The sequence below is a fragment of the Dipodomys merriami genome, unplaced genomic scaffold, assembly GCF_024711535.1.
Source record: "Dipodomys merriami isolate MVZ:Mamm:240054 unplaced genomic scaffold, mDipMer1.0.p SCAF_261, whole genome shotgun sequence".
Lineage (NCBI taxonomy): Eukaryota > Metazoa > Chordata > Mammalia > Rodentia > Heteromyidae > Dipodomys > Dipodomys merriami.
The window spans coordinates 1,472,722-1,483,157 of NW_027204060.1; positions in this window are offsets into that span (position 1 = coordinate 1,472,722).

Genomic DNA, 10,436 nt, shown 5'->3' on the forward strand with positions numbered 1-10,436 from the left:
GTGGTGACCCCCGGGCCGCTCCGGGCTGCAAGCTGCCGCCCAGGGCCGGCGCCCCGGGCTCGGAGGACGGCGGAGCGGGGAAGAGTGGGGCCGCCGCCGGCCTCGCGTTCAAATCCTCGGCTCCCCGCCCCCGGCCCCGCCCCGCAGCTCCCCGGAAAGCAGGGACTGGACCGCGGCGGACCGGAGGCCGCCCGAAGGGAGGCCGGCGCCGGCCCGGGGAACCCCCCCGCACCCCCGCCCCGGGGGACCAGGGGACGGGGACCCCGCCGCACCCCCCCCCGAGGGACCGGGGGACGGGGACCCCGCCACACACACCCCGGGGCACCGGGGGACGGGGACCCCGCCGCACCCCCCCCGGGGGGCCAGGGGACGGGGACCCCGCCGCACCCCTCTGCGGGACCAGGGGACGGGGACCCCGCCGCACCCCCCCCCGAGGGACCGGGGGACGGGGACCCCGCCGCATCCCCCCGAGGGACCGGGGGACGGGGACCCCGCCGCACACTCCGGGGGGCCGGGGGACGGGGACCCCGCCGCACGCCTCTGCGGGGCCGGGGATGGGGACCCCGCCGCACCCCTCCGCGGAGCCGGGGGATGGGGACCTCGTCGCAACCCCCCCCCGGGGACCGGGGCACAGGGACCCCGCCGCACACCTCCGCGGGGCTGGGGTCCGGTCCGCACTAGAATGACCGCCTCTGCACCCCTACCCGCCCCCCGCCCGGAGGGGGAGGCGGTGCCCCGGCCACCTGTCTCCCCGCGCCGTCGGCAGGGGAGAATGCGGACGTGGCGCTTAAGGCGCGTGTCCACGTGCCCGGGCCGCGCGTGTCCGCGTGCCCTGGGCCGTCCGCGTGTCCGGCCGTGGGCGGGGCTGTCAGTCAGACCGCCTCGCGGCCAGAGCCGGAGGGGGCGACCTCGATCGGGGCGGGCGGCGGTGGGGCAACCCCACTCTGCCCCGGGTTTGGCAGCCCGGAGGTCCACACGCGCGCCATTCCGAGACCTCGGTGAGCCGGGAACCGAGCCGACCGCTGACCGCCCACCGAGCTGACTCTGCCGCGCCGGCCTGGGGGTGGAGGGGATGGGAGGGGGACGGCCTGCAGTCGGTGTGGTGGACAGCTGGGGGGGACGGCCTGCAGTCGGTGTGATGGACGGCTGGGGGGGACGGCCTGCAGTCGGTGTGATGGACAGCTGGGGGGGACGGCCTGCAGTCGGTGTGATGGACAGCTGGGGGGGACGGCCTGCAGTCCCTTGTGATGGACAGCTGGGGCGGTCGGCCTGCAGTCGGTGTGATGGACGGCTGGGGGGACGGCCTGCAGTCCCTTGTGATGGACAGCTGGGGCGGTCGGCCTGCAGTCGGTGTGATGGACGGCTGGGGGGGACGGCCTGCAGTCCCTTGTGATGGACAGCTGGGGGGACGGCCTGCAGTCGGTGTGATGGACGGCTGGGGGGGACAGCCTGCAGTCCTGTGTGAGGGACAGCTTGGGGGGGGGGGGGCGCAGTGTGACCCAGAGCTATGTCTAGGGTTTCACCTTTTCATCCTTGCAGCGGATGCCATAGAAACAGCCCGTTTGTATTATTCAATCCAGCAGAGCAATTACAATGTCACAGCAAAGCGCCCGGGCAAGAAGAAACTTTATCCAGAAAGCAACCCAGGCTCTCAGAAAGAAGAAGGAGAGAGGGAAAGAAAAAGGAAAGAAAGGTAGAGACAAAGAACAAGAAACGTCCCTCTGGATTTCTTCCTGACTAGAGAAAGAATCAATTTAGAAATGTGTAAGGTCTTCAGGCCCATACAAAAAACAAAAAACAAAAAAACAAACCTCCCCCAATTTCCTTTTCTTTCCTTCCCTCTCCTTTCTCCTCCTGCCCCTTCTCCTCCTCCCTCTTATTCTCCTCTCTCTGCCTCGTCCTCCCGGATCGCAGACAAATTCCCAATTTACAAGACATTAGGTAGGGCTTCTTGTACATTAAGTAGTGTAGCTTCTTGGCTTGCTCTGAGATCCTTGGTTCCATTGCCAGCAAGAAGGGGGGAGGGGTGGAGGGGGAAGGCGGAGAGCTGGGGGTCAATAATTCTCTGCCTCCAAATTGCTTTTGTTGTATAAAGAAGTGCTTTTGTTTAGAGGAGATTTGTTTTGGCTGGTTTATCTCCATGGTGAGAAGAAAGGAAAAAAAAAAAAAAAGCCGGAGACACCAAGATAATCCCCAATCAAGGGCAAGCTGGTCCCTGGCCCCTGTGTTTGTCTTTCTGGCTCAGAAAGGATGCAGACCCACGGGTAAGCCACCCAGAGTTCACAGCAGAGCACAAGTAGTGCAGTGCTGATGTTGATCACTTCAATTTCCCTCATTTTGTGAATTTTTTAATTAGTATTGCAAAGAACCCTACCCCCCCAAAAAAAAGATGCCATACAATACTCCTGTACTGCCCACCTGTTTTTAAATAAAGAGTTACACTTAAAACCCATCTCCTGGGCTGGGAATGTGGCCTAGTGGTATAGTCTAACATGCATGAAGCCCTGGGTTCAATTCCTCAGTATCACATAGAAAAAGCCAGAAGTGGTGCTGTGGTTCAAGTGGTAGAGTGCTGGCGTTGAGCAAAAGAAGCTCAGGGACAATGCCCAGGCCCTGAGTTCAAGCCCCAGGACTGGCAAAAAAAAAAAAAATCTCCTGGTCCTCCCCCCTCTCTTCCCTCTCAGTTCGACAGTTCTGAGGGGGGAGGACATCCTCTTAAATGTCTAGGCTCCTTGGATGCATCCCTGATCCTTAACTACCCTTTTTCCTTCCGTGATTAATGAAAGAAAACACACTATAAACCAAAGTGTTGCCTCGCTACGTTTTTTGGACACAGGACAGAACTATTTGCAGCGCTCGTGAGGATGGCAGAGAATAACAACACAAAGACTGACCGCGGTCCATCCACAGCCCTGCCTGGTTACCACAGAGTCAACAACAAACAAAATGAATTGTAATACCCTCTTACTTCCTGGGCTTGAGAGGAGTGGTGGGAAAATGGGATCTACTTGAAACTTTCTTTTAAACAAATATCCTAGACAGTGTCTCTCTCTGGACAGCCCCCAGTCACTCTGCTGCAATCTTTCAGAACTGATTTTCCTGCTGCAACTTGGAGTGGACTCAGCCAGTGCAGAGACTCTGTCTCCACAGTAACCACAGAAGCCTTTGCCTTGTTCCTCAGACCTAACACCTTCCCTGCTTTTACTGCTGTGAACCCCCATTTTTCCTGAGTGCCATTGGCCTGCCCTGAGTGCCATTCCCCTCCCCACCCTGCTTCATGAGGTTTGCCACTCATTCATTATGCTGAGCCATCTTCTAAATGGCTATCAGATTTCTCCCCTTCCCTCAGCCTTGGAGGGGCAGGTGCTGCTGACATCAGGATCACAGGAAGTCCTAGAAAAGCACCTGGTGCAGGGTAAAGGACTGGCTGGAAGCTTCTGTGCTGGGAGCTTCCAGCAAAAGATACCAGGGATCCTACTCTGAGAACGCAACAGCTGTGCGAAAACAGTGCCTTTGATTGCAGAAACAGCCATATTCACCAGACTCTGGCTTTAAGCAGTGCTAACTATGGAATTGCATCTGTGAGCAAGAGTGAGAGACATACACGGTGCCTGTATGAATCTGTGCCCAGGAGGTGAAGGAAAAGAAGAGTTTATGGTGGAGGAGACACTGCCCGCACTGCCCCTCGGCACACATTCTACCCTTAGCTGTGCGGACCGGCTAGAGGTGGCCGGGCTTAGCAGGAATTCAGCACGGCACAGTAGAAATCGCCTGTCCTCATGGCCCTTTGCTATGTGTAGACCAAATTTTTTTTGGCTCAAATAATAAAACCCCAAGTGAATCTAGCTAAGTGATGACAATACTGGCCATCGCCTTAACCCTCAAGGAAGGGAAGGACATGGACATCAGATGACTTGGTCCCCAATTCTGTCACCATGTCCCTCGGGTTTAAGAAGTACTCCATGAAGCTATTATGGAAGATCTGCCAGGAGCAAGGCCACGCAGCCGGTAAGGGGGGCGGGAGTTGCCCGTAATGGAGCAGGAAGAAGCAGGGTCCACAGATGGGGAGCATGGCCGTGGATGGTTCTCTGGCTAGACCAACTGGACAGGATTCCTGTGGAGAACCAGCTAGGCAGTCAGACATGGAAGATGAGACCATGGCTAAACCAACTCAGCAGGCTTTCCCATAAAACCCGGGTTTTACGCCCAAGTGCAGAGGATGGACACGGGAGCAGTTTCAGAAACTTAACTGGAGTTTTGTCTCTCTGTGTTCCTTCTCACTTTTTGTTCTTGTCGGTCCTGGGGCTTGAACTCCAGAGTTGGGCACTGTCCATGATTTTTTTCACTCAAAGCTGGCACTTTTTCACTTTGAGCCACAGAGCCACTTCCGGTTTTCCGGACTTTCCTGCCTGGGCTGGTTTCAAACTGAGATCTTCAGATCTCAGCCTCCTGAGTAGCTAGGATTACAGGTCTGAGCCACCAGTGCCCAGCCTCCTCACTTTGGCTCTGTCTTGTTCTCTTTTCTCTGAGTTCTATTCAATTGGAATAGCCTTCCTGTTGTACATACTTCCTCCGTGGGAGAGCAGGGCCCAACAGCTCCAGGCTTCCCTCAGGCAAAGAGAGGCCTGGCTTTTACCCCCTGTTAGTTTTATGAAGAGTTTAATTGAGCTGGCTGTCATTCACACAGGTTAGTTGTGCTGTGCTATATGGCAGACCTTCACAGTAAACACCCATGGGGAAGGGGAGATAGGTATAGCAGGCTCACCAGAACTTTGGGGGGCAGGGGCTGGGTTGTAGCCCAGAGGCAGAGCTCTAGCTTACCTAGTGTGAAAGGTTCAGGTTTGATCTCTAGTACCATCTGCAGAGAAAGGAAAGGAGGTAGGGGAAGAAGAAAGAGGAGGAGAGAGACAAAGAGAGGAGGAGAGGAGGTAGGGGAGGTGAGGGGTAATGTAGGGGAGGGAAGAAGGAAAAGAAAAGAGAATGGAAAAGGAAAGAATGGACCAAGTGTACTGGCATATGCCTGTAATCCCAGGAGTCTGAAGGCTGAAACTGGAAAATTGCAACTTCTCTTTATTTAGCCTAGGAAATCTGATCATGAAATGCTTTGGGTGGCGTCTCCGAAGCTGACATTAAGTTTTTCTGCAGCGGGCTGGGAAGGTGGCTCAGTGGTAGAGTGCTTGCCTTGCATGCATGAGGCCCTGGGTTCGATTCCTCAGCACCACATAAGCAAAAAGAAAAAAGCCAGAAGTGGTGCTGTGGTTCAAGTGGTAGAGCGCTAGCCTTGAGCTGAAGAGCTCAGGGACAGCGCCCAGGCCCAGAGTTCAGGCCTCACGAACGGACCCAAAAGAAAGAAAGAAAAAAAGTTTTTCTGCAGGAAAAAAAATGTATCTTTTTTATGGTAGACTATGTCAGTGGAGGACCTAATCTAAAGAAGCAATCATTTTATAGACAAGATACAAAAGCATAGGGGAAAATATGCAGAGCCCATGACAAAAGAAAGTTGTAAAATGGTTAGAATGTAAATCTTAAAGCTTTGAAAAGGTTTAAGAAAACTGAAAATAGAACAATAAAACCTGCTGAAAGTGTTTGCGGGATGGGGAGAGCACAGACAGGAAGAGACTGTGCAACACTGCAAAAGATGTGTGTTAGCATAACAACAAATGGTCCCCTCCATAGACAGGAAGAGATTGAATAGAACACAATGTAACATGTGTGTTAACATAACAAATCAGCCCCTCCACAGAACTAACCTAAGCTAATTTAAAACCTAAATACAAAGTACATCAACTTCTACCACCAGGAAAACTGTCTTTTGTGACCTCACCATTTGGGATTCCAGAGGGGCTCAGCATCCAGTCCATTGCTTACACCTGTGTTTTATAACCAGCCAACAAATGGTTAGGTTTTTCCACAGAGATGCAGAGAAGACTGCCCTTTGAAAACTGGACTTCATTTTATTTGTTTGCATTTTTCAACTATATTTGTCTTTAGAAGGCTTCATTTGTACAAAATAAGTGTGTGTGTGTGTTGTTGTTGTTGTTGTTGTTGTTGTTATTGTTATTGTTGTTGTTCACATTGGGACCTAGGGCCTCATACATGCAAGACAACCACCCTACCAAAATAATTGTCATTGAAAATTCAACAAGCTTAGAAAATGCCCCTTCAGGTCACTTCAGGTCACTTCAGGGACTGATCCTCAGGGCTCAGGGTGCTGTGTACAGGAGGCAGTGGGAATGGGGCTGGCTCTGGTCACAGTGGGGCGATCTGCAGAGGTGTACCTCCTCATGCTGGGGGATTTTAGACCTCAGTGGGTTCCCAGTAGGAGCAAGAAACTGACCTCAGCACAGCCACAGAGAAAAAGTACCCAAACTTAATACATTTGCTTGGAATTCTAGGCTTCATTATGAATCCGACAACAAAAGCCAGGTAATTAAAAATAATTACATCCTAATGAGCCACGTGCTAAACTAGGCAAGAGAACAGACACAAACAGGAGAGGGCGATTGGCACCCAGTTACCTGCACTCACCCATCATCTGTCACCCAGCCACCAACACCCAGTCACTGTTACCCAATCACCCATCACTGAGTCACCATCACCTTGTCACCATTACCACACACCCATCACCCAGTCACCTGTCACTTGTCACCAAGTCACCATCACCAAGTCACTGTCACCCATCACCCATCACTGTTATTCAGTCTCTCACACCCAGTCACTATTACTCAATCACCATCACCTGTCACCGGTCACTTGTCACCCAGACACCATCACTAGTCACCATTAACCAATCAACCATCACTGGTCACCATCACCCATCACTGAATCACCCATCACTTGTCACCCAGTCACTGTTGACAACTTACCACACCTGTCACCCCTCACTCATCACCCAGTCATCTGTCACCCCATCACCTGTCATCAAGTTACCCTGTTCTGCTGTGCTGAAAGAGAATGAATGAACAACAGACGGACAGAAAGGAAAAAATGACCTTGCAGGCAACAGACACCCCAGCGTTTCCCAGCTGCTGTAGTAGGAAGATTATGGAACACAGACTGAAGAAGAGATCTTGGAGTGAGCAGAGGGGGAGTCCTGTCTTCCACCCTCTGCACACACCCCCCAGGCGGGCTTGACGTCATCAACTCCGTGGTCCTCTCTGTACAAGAGAGACAGTGCTGCATATCCTACCACATTGCCAGTGATGGCACCCTTTCTGAACCCGGACAGATCACAGAGCTGCCTGCACTTCACTTTTCTGAGATGAGGCGGTGTCTCCTGTGGCTTCCTGCAATAATATGTGAGTGTCCTGTACGTCAACAGCTGGTGAGGTGGGAAATGAAAGGACACAGCAGAACCGCCTCCCCCTCAGCGCAGTTACCTCAACTCACAAGACTGTTTTCAAGGTTGGGGTGGGGTTGGAGGGTGGGGGGTGTCAGCCTCTCCTGAGGGAGGAAGGTGGGGCTAGCAATAACCCTTGGGGGGCGGTTACTAATGCACCACACAGCCCATCAGAAACCTCAAGACAACCTGGGCCATGGGTTTTTCCTTCTCTGGTTGTTGCTGGAACGGGCTTTTCTCCTGGCCAGTAGTGCTGGTTCTGGATTTTCAGCCTGCCCCCATCAATCATGACAAAGCTGCTCTGGCTGGCAGCGTCTCACTCATGAAGAACCTTTTATTGGAAAATGAAAAATAACTCTGCCAGCAGAAAATTTGAATAAGAAAGAAAATAGTAAAGGGTAAAGAATTCCAGCCTTTTAGAAATAAAGCAGTTGCTGGGTGCCAGTGGCTTATACCTGTCACCCTAGCTACAAAGGAGGCTGAGATCTAGAGATTGTGGTTTAAAGCCAGCCTAGGCAGAAAAGTCTGTGAGACTCTTAGCTCCAACTAACCACAAAAAAGCCAGATATGTTTTTGAAAATGGCCATACTGCCAAAAATGATATACAAATCTAATGCAATCCCCATCAAAATCCCAGTAATGTTCTTTATGGAGAGAGACAAAACAATTCAAAAATTCATATGGAACAACCAAAGACCTGGAACAGCCAATGCAATACTAGGCAAAAAAACAAGAACAAGAAAAACAAAAAACCAATGTGGGTGGCATCACAATAGCAGACCTCAAGCTCTACACAGAGCAATAATAACAAAAACCAGCTTGGCCTTGCACAGAAATAGACCTGAAGATCAGTGGAACAGATTAGAAAACCCAGAAATAAAACTGTACACTTACAGTTATCTGATTTCTGATAAGGGAGACAAAGACATACATTAGGAAAAAATAGCTTCTTCAATAGTTGGTGTTGGGAAAACTGGGCATCCATATGCAGAAGACTAAAATTGGATTGCTGTTGTCAACCAAGCACTAATACCAATTCAAAATGGATCAAAGACCTCAAAGTCAGACCCGAAACTTTGAAACTACTGCAAGAGAGAGTAGGAGAGATATTAGAACTTATAGGTACAGGTAGAAACTTCTTGAAAAGAGTCCCAGAGGCACAGCAGACAGGAGAGAGCCTTGACAAGTTGGGACTACATCAAAATAACAAAATTCCTACACAGCTAAGGATATAATTATTAAACTGGAAAGACAGTCAACAAGCCAGGAGAAGATCTTTATCAGTAATAGATCAGATAAAGGCCAATATATACTAGAGCTCAACAAACCAACCCCTTTCAAACCTAATAAACCAATCAATCACTAAATGGGCAAGGGAGCTAAGGAAAGACTTCTAAGAAGAGGAGAGCCTGGCAAGAAACACCCAAGGAAATGCTCTCTCATCCCTGGCTACAAAGGAAATGCAAATCAAAACAACTCTGAGATTCCATCTCACCCCAGTTAGATTGGTCAACATTGTGAATTCAAACAACAAATGCTGGCGGGGATGTGGGGGAAAAGGAATCCTACTGCACTGCTGGTGGGAATGTAAACTAACACAGCCACTCTGGACAACAGTCTGGAGGTTCCTCAAAAAACCCAACCCAGACCTTCCCCATGACCCAGTGTACCACTCTTGGGCATCTACCCTGAGCATCATGAGCCAGGATATAATAAAGACACCTGAACCTCCATGTTCATTGCTACATTATTCACAATAGCCAAGATATGGAAACAGCCCAGATCTCCCACAATAGATGAGGAGATCAAAAAAATGTGGTATGTTTACACAATGGAATTTTGCATAGCCATTAGAAAGAATAAAATAATATCATTTGTAGGGAAATGGATGCAACTAGAACAAATCATGTTAAGTGAGATAAGCCAAGTTCAGAGACAAATACGCATGTTTTCTCTTATATGCAAAAGCTAGATATGGGATATGATAAGTATACAGGATTCTAGATATTCACATACAGTGAGGAGACCAAAAGAGGTTTTGCATAAGAAACAGAGGCATAATGCTTAAGCACCTCTTCATATTGATATAAAATAATATACATATTGAAACAAACTCCAAGTATGGAAACAAAAGACCTCTTTTTATTTAGTTTTTAGTTTCTGATGATTCCTCTTTACCTCATGTATGGTGTTCAAGTGTACATCTTTGGAAGGGTTGGGGGGAGGGTACAGAACTCGAAGGACAAAGGGTGAGAAAGTACAGCAGTAAAGCTCTACACACTGGTGATAGTGAACTCTACAACTCATGGGTGAAGACAGGAGGGAGGGACTGGGAGAGAGTGAGAAAACAGAAGACAATGTACGAAAGGAAATGTACTCGTTATGTAATTGTAATCTCTGTACCTCACCTCTATAATAACAATAAATTAAGAAGAAGAAAAGCCAGATGTGGAGCTGTGCCTGAAGTGGTAGATTGCTGACTTTGATCAAAAGATGCTCAGGAAGCCAGGCACCGGTGGCTCACACCTGTAATCCTAGCTACTCAGGAGGCTGAGATCTGAGGATCATGGTCCAAAGCCAACATGAACAGGAAAATCCATGAGACTTCTATCTACAATTAACCAGCAGAAAACTGAAAGTGGCATTGTGGCTCAAAAGTGGTGGAGCACTAGCATTGAGCACAAAGAGCTCAGGGACAGCACCCAGGCTCTGAGTTCAAGCCCTGTGACCTAAAACAAAAACAGCTCAGAGACAGCACCCAGACATGGGTTCAAGCCTGAGGACAGACCCAGAGAGAGTGAAGAGAGAGAGAGAGAAAGAGAGAGAGAGAGAGAGAGAGAGAGAGAGAGAGAGAGAGAGAGAGAGAGAGAGAGAGAGAACAAGAGAATGAGAAAGGGGAAGAGGGGGAAGAAGGGCAGTAAACTCATTTGATATATATATATATATATATATATATATATATATATATATATATATATATATATATATATAGTTTTTATTTTGCCAGTCCTGGGGCTTGAAGAAAGCCTGGGCATTGTCCCTGAGCTTCTTTTTGCTTAAGGCTAGCACTCTAGCTCTTGAGCCACAGTACCGCTTC